The sequence below is a fragment of the Musa acuminata genome, chromosome BXJ3-10, assembly GCF_036884655.1.
Source record: "Musa acuminata AAA Group cultivar baxijiao chromosome BXJ3-10, Cavendish_Baxijiao_AAA, whole genome shotgun sequence".
Lineage (NCBI taxonomy): Eukaryota > Viridiplantae > Streptophyta > Magnoliopsida > Zingiberales > Musaceae > Musa > Musa acuminata.
The window spans coordinates 13,033,592-13,044,585 of NC_088358.1; positions in this window are offsets into that span (position 1 = coordinate 13,033,592).

Below are 10,994 nucleotides of genomic sequence, written 5' to 3' on the forward strand. Positions count from 1 at the left end.
CGCAATCTGCGCTTAGACGCAAACTGCACTTAGATACAAACTGAGAATTAGTTTTTGCATCATAATAGCTTTTATTGAACGAACGCAGCTTTTGGTTTTTAATCGCTGTAAGATATCCGCTGCACTAATTCACCCCCCCCCCCTCTTAGTGCTCTCGATCCTAACAATTGGTATCAGAGCCCGGTTAACTCTCAAAAGGATTAAAACCCAAGAGAGATGGCTTACGCCGGAAACCAAGAGGGCCATTCTATTACACGTCCACCCATGTTTAATGGGACGGACTACACCTACTGGAAAACCCGAATGAGGATCTTTCTTATTTCTATGGATTTTGAATTATGGAATCTTGTCGAGAATGGTTTTTCAAAATCTTCTCTTCCAATGATCGATTGGAATGATTTGTAGAAGAAGGCTTTCGCTCTAAATGCAAAGGCTATGAATGCCTTATTTTGTGCACTCGATAAAAACGAGTTTAACCGTGTTTCAACTTGTGAAACTGTATTTGATATTTGGCACACACTCGAAGTGACCCATGAGGGCACAAGTAGAGTAAAAGAGTCAAAAATCAATTTGCTGTTACACTCTTTCGAACTCTTTCGGATGAAACCGAGTGAAACCATTGGCGACATGTTTACCCGTTTCACGGATGTCGTCAACGGTCTAAAAGGACTCGGAAAGAGCTTTTCGGATTTTGAGCTTGTTAATAAGATACTAAGATCCCTTCCTAAGAGTTGGGATCCTAAAGTCACCGCTATTCAAGAGGCAAAAGATCTGCGAAATTTCCCTCTTGAAGAACTAATCGGGTCACTAATGACCTATGAAATGACTTGTAAAGCTCATGAAGAGCAAGAAGACATCCTTCCAAAGAACAGGAAGGATATGGCACTCAAAACGTCAGAATGCCACTTGAGAGAAAACTCAAGTGATGAGGACTGTGATGATGACTTGGCACTTCTAACAAGAAAGTTTAAAAAGTTCTTTAAAAGAAACAAGTTTAAGAATGATGCAAAAAATAAACTTGAACCCAAAAAGGACCAAGTGATCTGCTATGAATGCAAAAAGCCGGGACACTACAAAAGTGATTGTCCCCAAGTCAAGAAAAGAACAACAAAGAAGAAGGCGCTCTAAGCAACATGGGATGATTCGAGCGCATCTGAGGAAGAGGAGTCCAACACCGAGCAAGTTGCTCATTACGCCTTAATGGCCATCGAAGACGAGGTAACAAATTCAATAGATGCTGATTTATCTTTCGATGAATTATTAAATGCTTTCAATGACTTATTTGACGAATGCAAGAGTATAAGTAGAAAATATAAATTGCTGGAAAAGATGCATGATAGTCTTACTTGTGAGTTTGATAAGTTAAAAGTCGAACATCATGATAGTTTAAATTCATGTATCAAATGTCATGATTTAGAAACTATGCAAAAAGAAAACCTGCTACTCAAGGACACCTTGAAGAAATTCGAGGTTGGTAGCAAGTCATTAAACATGATCCTTGCAAACAAGGGTCACATTCCAAAAAGGAGCGGGATTGGATTTGTGAGAAATCCTCACCAAAATCCAACCACCTTCATAAAAGGCTCCATCTTACATGTTCAACACCAAACCAAGTGCAACTTTTGTTGCAAATCTGGACACAAGACACATTGTTGTCCATTCAAGAAAATAAGTCCAAACAAATTAATTTGGGTTCCTAAAGGAACCATGATAAACTCTATGCAATATGATAGAAAATGTAGATCTATTTATGAGGCACCCAAAAGCAAATGGGTTCCTAAAGATCATCCCTTTCTATAAAAACATTAAAAGTCTAGGCCGGAGCAAGAAATGATATTCTGCTCCTTGACTCTCAATGGTCATAAACCAAGAATCAAAAAGGAACTCGCAACGCTTAAGTAACAAGTGGAAGTTGTGAAATCACAAATTCGATACAACCTTATTAGAAACGTATGATATCCAAATTCACATACCCCCCTGATCTTCAAAACCCGTTCATCTACGAATTAATTTTTGTAGAAACTAAATATGTCATGATCTTAAAAGGGATACCAAACAAACATACGTATGCACGTTAAAAGATCTATCTTGATCGTACAAGAGCTTCTTCCTTAAATAAAAAACTCATACGAAATCATGTAACAAACATTAATTGCTCTGAAACTCTCCTCAAGGCAAAAGCTCCCTAATCAAATCATATTAGGTGCTCACTGGCTGCAGGCGGTGGCACCTCTCCAGCTGGCGGTGGCACCTCCAGCTATCACGGGTTGCCAGAGGTTGCACCGCTCCAGCCAGAGGTGCAACCGCCAGCAGCTCTGCCCTTTAAACCCACACTAGGGCCGGCTGTGAAACCGACCCCAGCTCACTTCCCTTCCCTTCTCTACTCCCCCAAACCTCCTCCATCTCCACTTCACCCCATTGAGCTTCCCAAATACCTCCCATTTCGGAGCAAAACATCAAGAATCCTTCTCTCTTTTGAAGAATCAACCAAGGTATTCTCTAAGAACCTCTTAAATTCTGTTTTGCTCTCCATTCACTCTTGCTCATCTTTATCCCTCTAAACTGTTGTAGTTATGGGATCTAGAAGATCCTCAAGGGACAAGGGAAAGAGGAGATTAGTAGAAGAGTTTGATTTCACCCTCTTTGATTCGAAAAACCATGCTGAAAAATTTCCCTCTTTCGAACTTAGAAGCATCCATAAGGGAAAATACGTAGACATACATGAACTTAGAAACTTAGAAACTATCCAATGGTTTGCAAACCTAGATCTACTTCCAATCTTGCAGATTAATGAACCCATCTATCCTAGACTAGTTCGATTGTTTTACAATAACATAAAAATAGATGAGGAAGAAAGGATGTCCACCTATCTTTTAGGACAACACATCTCAATCACTAATAGATTCATTTGTGATATGATAGGCATTCCCATGAAAAGCATAGGACTTTACTTTAGAGGATCATGGGTTGATGAAACTATTGGAACATCCTATGCTGAAGCCTTAGGAACAATCTTGGACAATCCCGACATAACATTAGTTCCTAAAAGTTGTGAACATCTACTACCTATGAACACTAAATTACTTCATCATATCATGACTAGTATAATCCTTCCTAAACAATACCATCATGATGAAGTGAGTCAATTAGAATTAGGAACTATGTACTTAATCATGAAGGGACATGACATCTGTCTTGGGTATCTTATCCAACAAAGCATGTTAGAATTATCTAAGAAAGATATGATGCTCCCATATGGTGGTATAATCACTAGAATAATAAAAGCTTACGACATTCTAATATCACCAGAAGAAGAAGTAATGAAAGTAGATCGATACAGCATAATAAACAAAAATCTACTTCACCGACTAAGATGTTACTATAGAAACGGTATCTGGGCTAGACTCCCTAGAAGGACAGATCACCCTCAATCTGAACCAGAACCGGAAACACCAGTATTTAGGGGTACTCAATCTCCTCCAATCCTTCCCCTTGAGGAAACACATCCAGTTGAGCAAACTCATACATCCGTCGAAGAAATTGGGATTCGAATGGACCGATTCGAACAGAGACAAGAACGGATTGAACAACGACAAGATCAAATTCTATCAGAGCTACAGCAGATTCATAGTCAATTCGACTCCTTGTTTAGGCACTTTAATTTTTCACCTCATGAATGAACTTGTATGAACATTTGTTGTTGTAAACTTCCTATGTTACTTCTGACATGCTGGTTGTAAACATCTATTGTGGTAAACATTTGACATGTGCTTTGTGGTAAAGGTTATCTCGAACTTTAATCATATCGTTTTTTTTTTTTGATATGTGATAAGAATATTGTGTTCTGAAACTAAAAGTTTTGAAAACCTTGTGCATTGATTAGGAATGTTGATGTGTCCGAATAAATAAACTTGTTAAAATTATTTTTCGGACTATATTGAATGATCAGATCACATGAATGCCATTTTCTATTATATGTGAAAATCTGTAACAAAATCTTGTCCAAATGCATCTTAGTTGTTCGAATGCTATAAAACAGATTTATTCGTACACTTTCATGAAAAATAAGTTTTTGAATTAAATCTGATAAAGTGATTCCTGAATATGTATGTCATTCTGTAATATCTTTACGGGTAAAAATGAATTATAACAAAAGGGGGAAGAAGTCTTCAAAGCAATCTATGTAAAATCCCTCTATAAGCTTTCGTCTAAATTGGTCTTCCTTGTATAACAATGCTTTTTGTTGATGACAAAGGGGGAGAAATATATGAATTGATAAACACTGTGATTAGAAATACCTTGAGTAATGCTATAAATAATGTTTGCACAATGCCATCCTTGCATCACCAAGAGATATATGAAACATGTGCTATAGTTTGCATTATGTCTTGAGTGATATCCTATTTTGTGAAGTAAATGCAAACTTGCTAGAATGATAATATGTGTGCATCATGTAATAGTTCTTCGAGCTTTAAATGATAATGTTCAATTACATGATGAATAGTCACAAACACTATCATACAAACTTGATGATGAATGTCAAGCTTTGACATCATCCTTGAAGAGATACATCATGATAGGTATCATGATGGGAGTATTGATAAGTTTAACAGATCTAACTTATCAATACGTCACTTGAATTCTTAGGTCTTGAATTCAAGGTTGACTTATCTCAACTATGGCATATAGACAGGGGGAGTTAAGGATAACTCCATTATCAATTGATTGTCATCATCAAAAAGGGGGAGATTGTTGAATCTCGGATTTTGATGATGAAGTCAATTGTCATTTGTTGTCTAATCTATGTGTTGAGATAAGTGTGCAGGATTAACTACGATGAAAGATAGACAAGCAGCAGGAGTTGCGCCGGAGTCAAGTTCATGATCACGTTGGGAGTTCGAGAGTTCGACGGAAGTACGGACGGTCGTCGGAGGTTCTGCGGGAACAGATCCGAGAAGTCCAGAAGCTTGCCAAGAGAAGCTCGTCGGAACTCGCCAAGTGGATCGTCGCAAAGTCCAGGAGTTTGCCGGAAGTCCGCAGAAGCATCACCGAGGGTTCATCGGATGATCGACGGAAGTTCGCCGGAAACTCGCCGGAAGAAGCGATTGACGCACCGAAGCAAAGCTGCAGAAATTGTCGTAGATTTAATCGTAGTTAGCACGGTGATTAAGTTAGAAATGGGAGGTGATCCCATTAGCTTAATCATGGGGCAATTGGGCCCCTGAAGAACTCAAGTTGGGTCGAATGGTTCAACCCATTCGAACCCAAGAAGCTGTGGGAGGTGCAACCGCCCAGGCAGGGAGGTGCAACCGCCCAGGCTAAGTCTCCCAGCGAGACTGGGAGGTGCAACCGCTCCAGCCAGGCGGTGCAACCGCCCAGGGCTCAGTCTCCAAGCGAGACTGGGCGGTGCAACCTCCTCTGTCAAGCGGTAGCACCGCCTGAGCTCAAGTTTCGAGCTCTGCCTGGTGATGCAATCACCGAGCTCAGTCTTCGAGCTCTGGAAGAGATGTACGACCTCTCTGGCCAGGAGATGCACAGCCTAAGCTCAGTCTTCGAGCTCTGGCAGAGAGGTGCAACCACCTCTGGCAGAGAGGTGCAACCACCTCTGGCAGAAAGGTGCAACCACCTCTGGCAGAGAAGAGAAACTTCTCTGGTCAGGAGATGCACCGCCTGAGCTCGGTCTTCGAGCTCTGGCAGGAAGGTGCAACCACCCCTGACAGAGAAGGTGGAACCGTCCAAGCTCAGTCTTCGAGCTCTGCCAGGCGGTGCCACCTCTCCAGTCGAGAGGTGCAACCGCCTGAGCTCAGACTTCGAGCTCTGCCAGGCGGTGCCACCTCTCCAGTCAAGAGGTGCAACCGCCTGATCCCGAAATTCCGGGATTTGATCGTTTTGAGCTCGAAATTTGAATTGGGTTGGGGCCTATAAATACCCCACCCATTCAGCACTGAAAAGATACAGACCTACACCGAAATCTTGATCTTTTCTGTGATTCTAAGAGCTCAAAAGTGTTGTAAAGCCCTTAAGTCTCCTCCTTCTGTTCTTCAAGTTTTCAGTTGTAAAGTGAGGAGAGAAAGGTCTGTAAAGGTTGTCTCCTAAGCATGTTAAAAGGAGAGAAACTGTAAAAGGGCAGTTTGGCCTTCGCCCATTGAAGGAAGGCCCCTAGTTGACGTCGGCAACCTCGTCGGTGGAGGAAGCCAAAAGTGGAGTAGGCCAAGGCTGACCGAACCACTCTAAATCTCTGGTTTGCGTTTATTTTTGAGCACTTTATCATTACTGCAAACCTCCTCCATTACTACTGCACTCTGCGCTTTCACGAACAAGTTCTAAGTGCTGTTCTTCCGAATCTGCATTCAGACGTAAATTCGTATTTTCGTACATTACAGTTTACGTTTACGTTTGATTCTGCAGAACTGTCTTCCGTGCTTTTACGAAAGAGTTTCCTTGCAGTTTACACTTACATTTTGATCCTATTGATAACTGCAAACTGTCCTCTACAATTTTACGAACGAGTTTCAACATTTAGACGTAAAACTGCATTTAGACGTAAATCGGCTTTCCTCTCACAATCATCAGTTCTCAGTTCACGTTTACGTCTTGATTTCAACTGCATACTGCCTTCTGCGAGTATACAAACGAGTTTCAAAGTTTAGACGTAAATCTGCGTTTAGACGTAAATCTGCGTTTAGACGTAAAACTGCGTTTAGACGTAAATCTGAGTTTAGACGTAAACTGCGCTTAGATGCAAAACTGCGCTTAGACGCAAACTGTGTTTAGACGCAAACTGCGCTTAGACGCAAACTGCGCTTAGACGCAAACTGTGTTTAGACGCAAATTGCGCTTAGACGCAATCTGCGCTTAGACGCAAACTGCACTTAGATACAAACTGAGAATTAGCTTTTGCATCATAATAGCTTTTATTGAACGAACGCAGCTTTTGGTTTTTAATCGCTGTAAGATATCCGCTGCACTAATTCACCCCCCCCCCCTCTTAGTGCTCTCGATCCTAACAATAAATACCCCTCAAATCTCAACTGAGATAACAACTTTTGAGAAGCATTTGATTGAGAGAAAAGTCTTAGAAAGTCTTAGCAAGTCTTGTTTTCAATTTGCTAGAGAGTTCTCCTCCTTCTTTCTTATTGAAAATTTGTAAGAGGTTGAACTGCTTGTAAAAGGTTGTAAGAGGGGTATTTACCCTTCCATTTGCTAGTGGAAGGTGGGAGCCTCATCGAAGAGGGGCCTCGCAAGTGGATGTAGGTCATTTGACCGAACCACTCTAAAATCGGCGTAATCTCTGGTTTGTATTTCATTATTGCTATTTACATTACTGCAAACCTTCTTACATGCTTTAGTTCCTTATTACCTTTGCTGCGCAACTTTAAGAATACACTTTCAAGTTAAACTTTTCAAGTTTCGTTCTTATCGTACGAAAGATTTTTCTAAAACTGAAGTTTTAATCCGCTGCACTAATTCACCCCCCCCTCTTAGTGCCGCTCCGATCCTAACAAGTGGTATCAGAGCGAGGTTATCTCTCATATTTGGTTTAATACCCAAGAGAGATGGCTTACTCCGGCATGCAAGAGGGCCATTCTATTGCACGACCACATTTGTTTAATGGGTCGGATTACACATATTGGAAGACTCGCATGAGGATCTTCCTCGTTTCTATGGACTTTGAGCTTTGGTCTATTGTCGAGAATGGATTTTAAAAATCTTCTCTTCCGATGAGCGAATGGAATGAATCGGAGAAGAAGGTTTTTGCTTTAAATGCAAAGGCTATGAATGCCTTGTTTTGTGCACTAGACAAAAACGAATTTAATCGTGTTTCAATTTGTGATTCGGCTTTTGATATTTGGAGAACTCTTGAGGTCACTCATGAAGGCACTAGCCGAGTGAAAGAGTCCAAAATCAACATCCTTGTGCACTCTTATGAACTTTTCCGAATGAAACCAAGTGAGTCCATCGGAGACATGTACACCCGGTTTACGGATGTCATCAATGGACTCAAAGCTCTTGGTAAAGATTTTACTAACTTTGAACTAGTAACTAAAATCTTAAGATCCCTCCCTAAAAGTTGGGATCCAAAAGTTACGGTCATTCAAGAGGCCAAAGACCTTAAAGCATTCCCTCTTGAAGAACTCATTGGGTCTCTAATGACTTATGAAATGACATGTCAAGCTCATGACGAGCTTGAGAACCCCCTTCCAAAGAACAGGAAGGATATGACACTCAAATCACAAGAAGACCACTTGAATGGAATATCAAGTGATGAGGACAGTGACAATGACATTGCACTTTTGACTCAAAAATTTAAAAAATATTTAAGAAAGAACAAATTTAAAAATAATATAAAAAATAAATTTGAACAAAAGAATGACCAAGTGATTTGCTATGAATGCAAAAAACCGGAACACTACAAGAACGATTGTCCTCAAGCCAAAAAGAGAACATCAAAGAAGAAGGCGCTCAAGGCAACGTGGGATGATTCAAACGCGTCCGAAGAAGAGGAGTCCAACACCGAGCAAGTTGCTCATTACGCGCTAATGGCTTTAGGAGAAGAGGTATGTGATTTATTTAATGAAGATTTATCTTTTGAAGAACTCTCTATCGCTTTTCATGAATTATTTGATGAATGTAGAACTGTTAGCAAGAAGTTAAGTATCTTAAAGAAAGAGCATGCTTTGCTACAAGATAAGTTTGATAATCTTCAAACTCCTCCATGCTCTAAGTGTGAGCATTTAGAAGCAATAAAAAATGAAAATTTGCTTCTTAAAGAAACCTTAAACAAGTTTAAGGTTGGTAGCAAAGGATTAGATATGATCATTGCACACAAGCGTCACATCGCAAATAGAAATGGAATTGGATTTGTAAAAGGATTACATCAAAATCCTACCACTTTCATAAAAGGACCTACATTACATGTTTCCTCTTATATGAAATGCAACTTCTATTGCAAATCCGGACATATTGCCTACAAATGTCCATTTAAGAAAATGAGTTCACAAAAATTAATATGGGTTCCTAAAGGAACTATAAAGGATTCAATAATAAATAACAAAGTTAGTGGGTCAATTTTTGAGGCACCCAAAATCAAATGGGTACCTAAAAATCATCCTCTTTTGTAGACAAACCCACAAGCTAGGAGCAAGAGATGATATCTCGATAGTGGATGCTCAAGACATATGATTGGAGATCCATCTCATTTCTCTATGCTCACTAGCAAAGAAGAAGGGTACGTCACCTTCGGAGACAACAACAAAGGCAAAATCATTGGCAAGGGACCTATTGGTAATAAATTTAGTTTTTCCATTGATGATGTTTTACTAGTTGATGGATTGAAACACAATCTCTTGAGTATTAGTCAATTATGCGATAAAGGTTATATTGTTAGATTTGAATCAAATATGTGCATTATTGAAAAACCAAATCATAACATGACTATGATCGCTTTAAAACAAAATAATGTCTATACCATCAATCTTGATGAACTAAGTAATGAAATGTGTTTCTCCGCCGTAAATGATGATGCTTGGCTTTGGCATAGGAGATTAGGTCATGCAAGCATGAAAACAATATCTAAAATCTCATCTCAAGAATTAGTACGAGGGATTCCGAATATAAAGTTTATTAAGGATAAGGTATGCGATGCATGTCAACTAGGCAAACAAATAAAAACAAGCTTCAAACCAAAAAATCAAATTAGCACCACTAGACCATTACAATTGATCCATTTGGACTTATTTGGACCAATTGATACAACAAGTCTAGGTGGAAGCAAATATGCTTTTGTGATTGTGGATGACCACTCTAGATACACTTGGACCTATTTCTTAGCTCACAAAAGTGATTGCTTCAAGTGTTTATCTAAATTTTATAAACTCACTCAAAACGAAAAAGGCTTCATGATTTCATTAATTCGGAGTGATCACGGTGGTGAATTCCAAAACCGTGACTTAAAAAATTTTTGCGAAGTTAATGGGTACAATCACAACTTCTCAACTCCAAGAAATCCTCAATAAAATGGAGTAGTTGAAAGGAAAAATAGAAACCTACAAGAAATGACAAGAACTATGTTAAATGAACATAGTTTACCCAAATATTTTTGGGCCAAAGTCGTAAATACGGCTTGTTACATCATGAATAGGGTCCTAATAAGACCATCTCTATCAAAAGCTCCCTATGAATTATGGAATAACAAAAAATCAAATATTTCTTATTTTAAAGTTTTTGGTTGTAAATGCTTCATTTTAAATGAAAAGGATGCCCTAGGTAAATTTGATGCTAAATCCGATGAAGACATTTTTCTTGGTTACTCCTCCGTTTCTAAGGCCTTTCGTGTCTTTAACAAAAGGACCTTAGTAATAGAAGAGTCTATTCATGTAGTTTTTAATGAAATTTCTGATTTAAAGAAAAATGATTTTGATGATGATCTTGGTGTTGATAATTTGAATTTAAATGAACCCCCTCCTCAAAATAGCCATTTGAATGCATCTTCTTCCGAAATTTCTTTACCCAAAGAATAGAAGTATGTAGATGCTCATCCAAAGGAGCTAATTATAGGAGATACAATAAAAGGGGTTCAAACTCGTTCTTCTTTCAAGAATTTTTGTGCTAACGCCGCTTTCCTTTCTCAAATTGAACCTAAATGCATTGACGAAGCCTTAAAAGATGATTTTTGGGTCATTGCAATGCAAGAAGAATTGAACCAATTTGAGAGGAATGAGGTATGGAAGCTTGTTCCTAGACCAAGTGACCACTTAGTCATAGGTACTAAGTGGGTCTTTAGAAACAAGCAAGACGAAAATGGTATCGTGGTTAGAAACAAGGCTAGATTAGTGGCCAAAGGTTTCAACCAAGAAGAAGGTATCGATTACGAAGAAACCTTCGCTCCCATGGCTCGATTAGAAGCCATAAGGATGCTCTTTGCCTATGCTAGTAGTAATAATTTTAAACTATTTCAAATGGATGTCAAAAGTGCTTTCTTGAATGGTTTTATT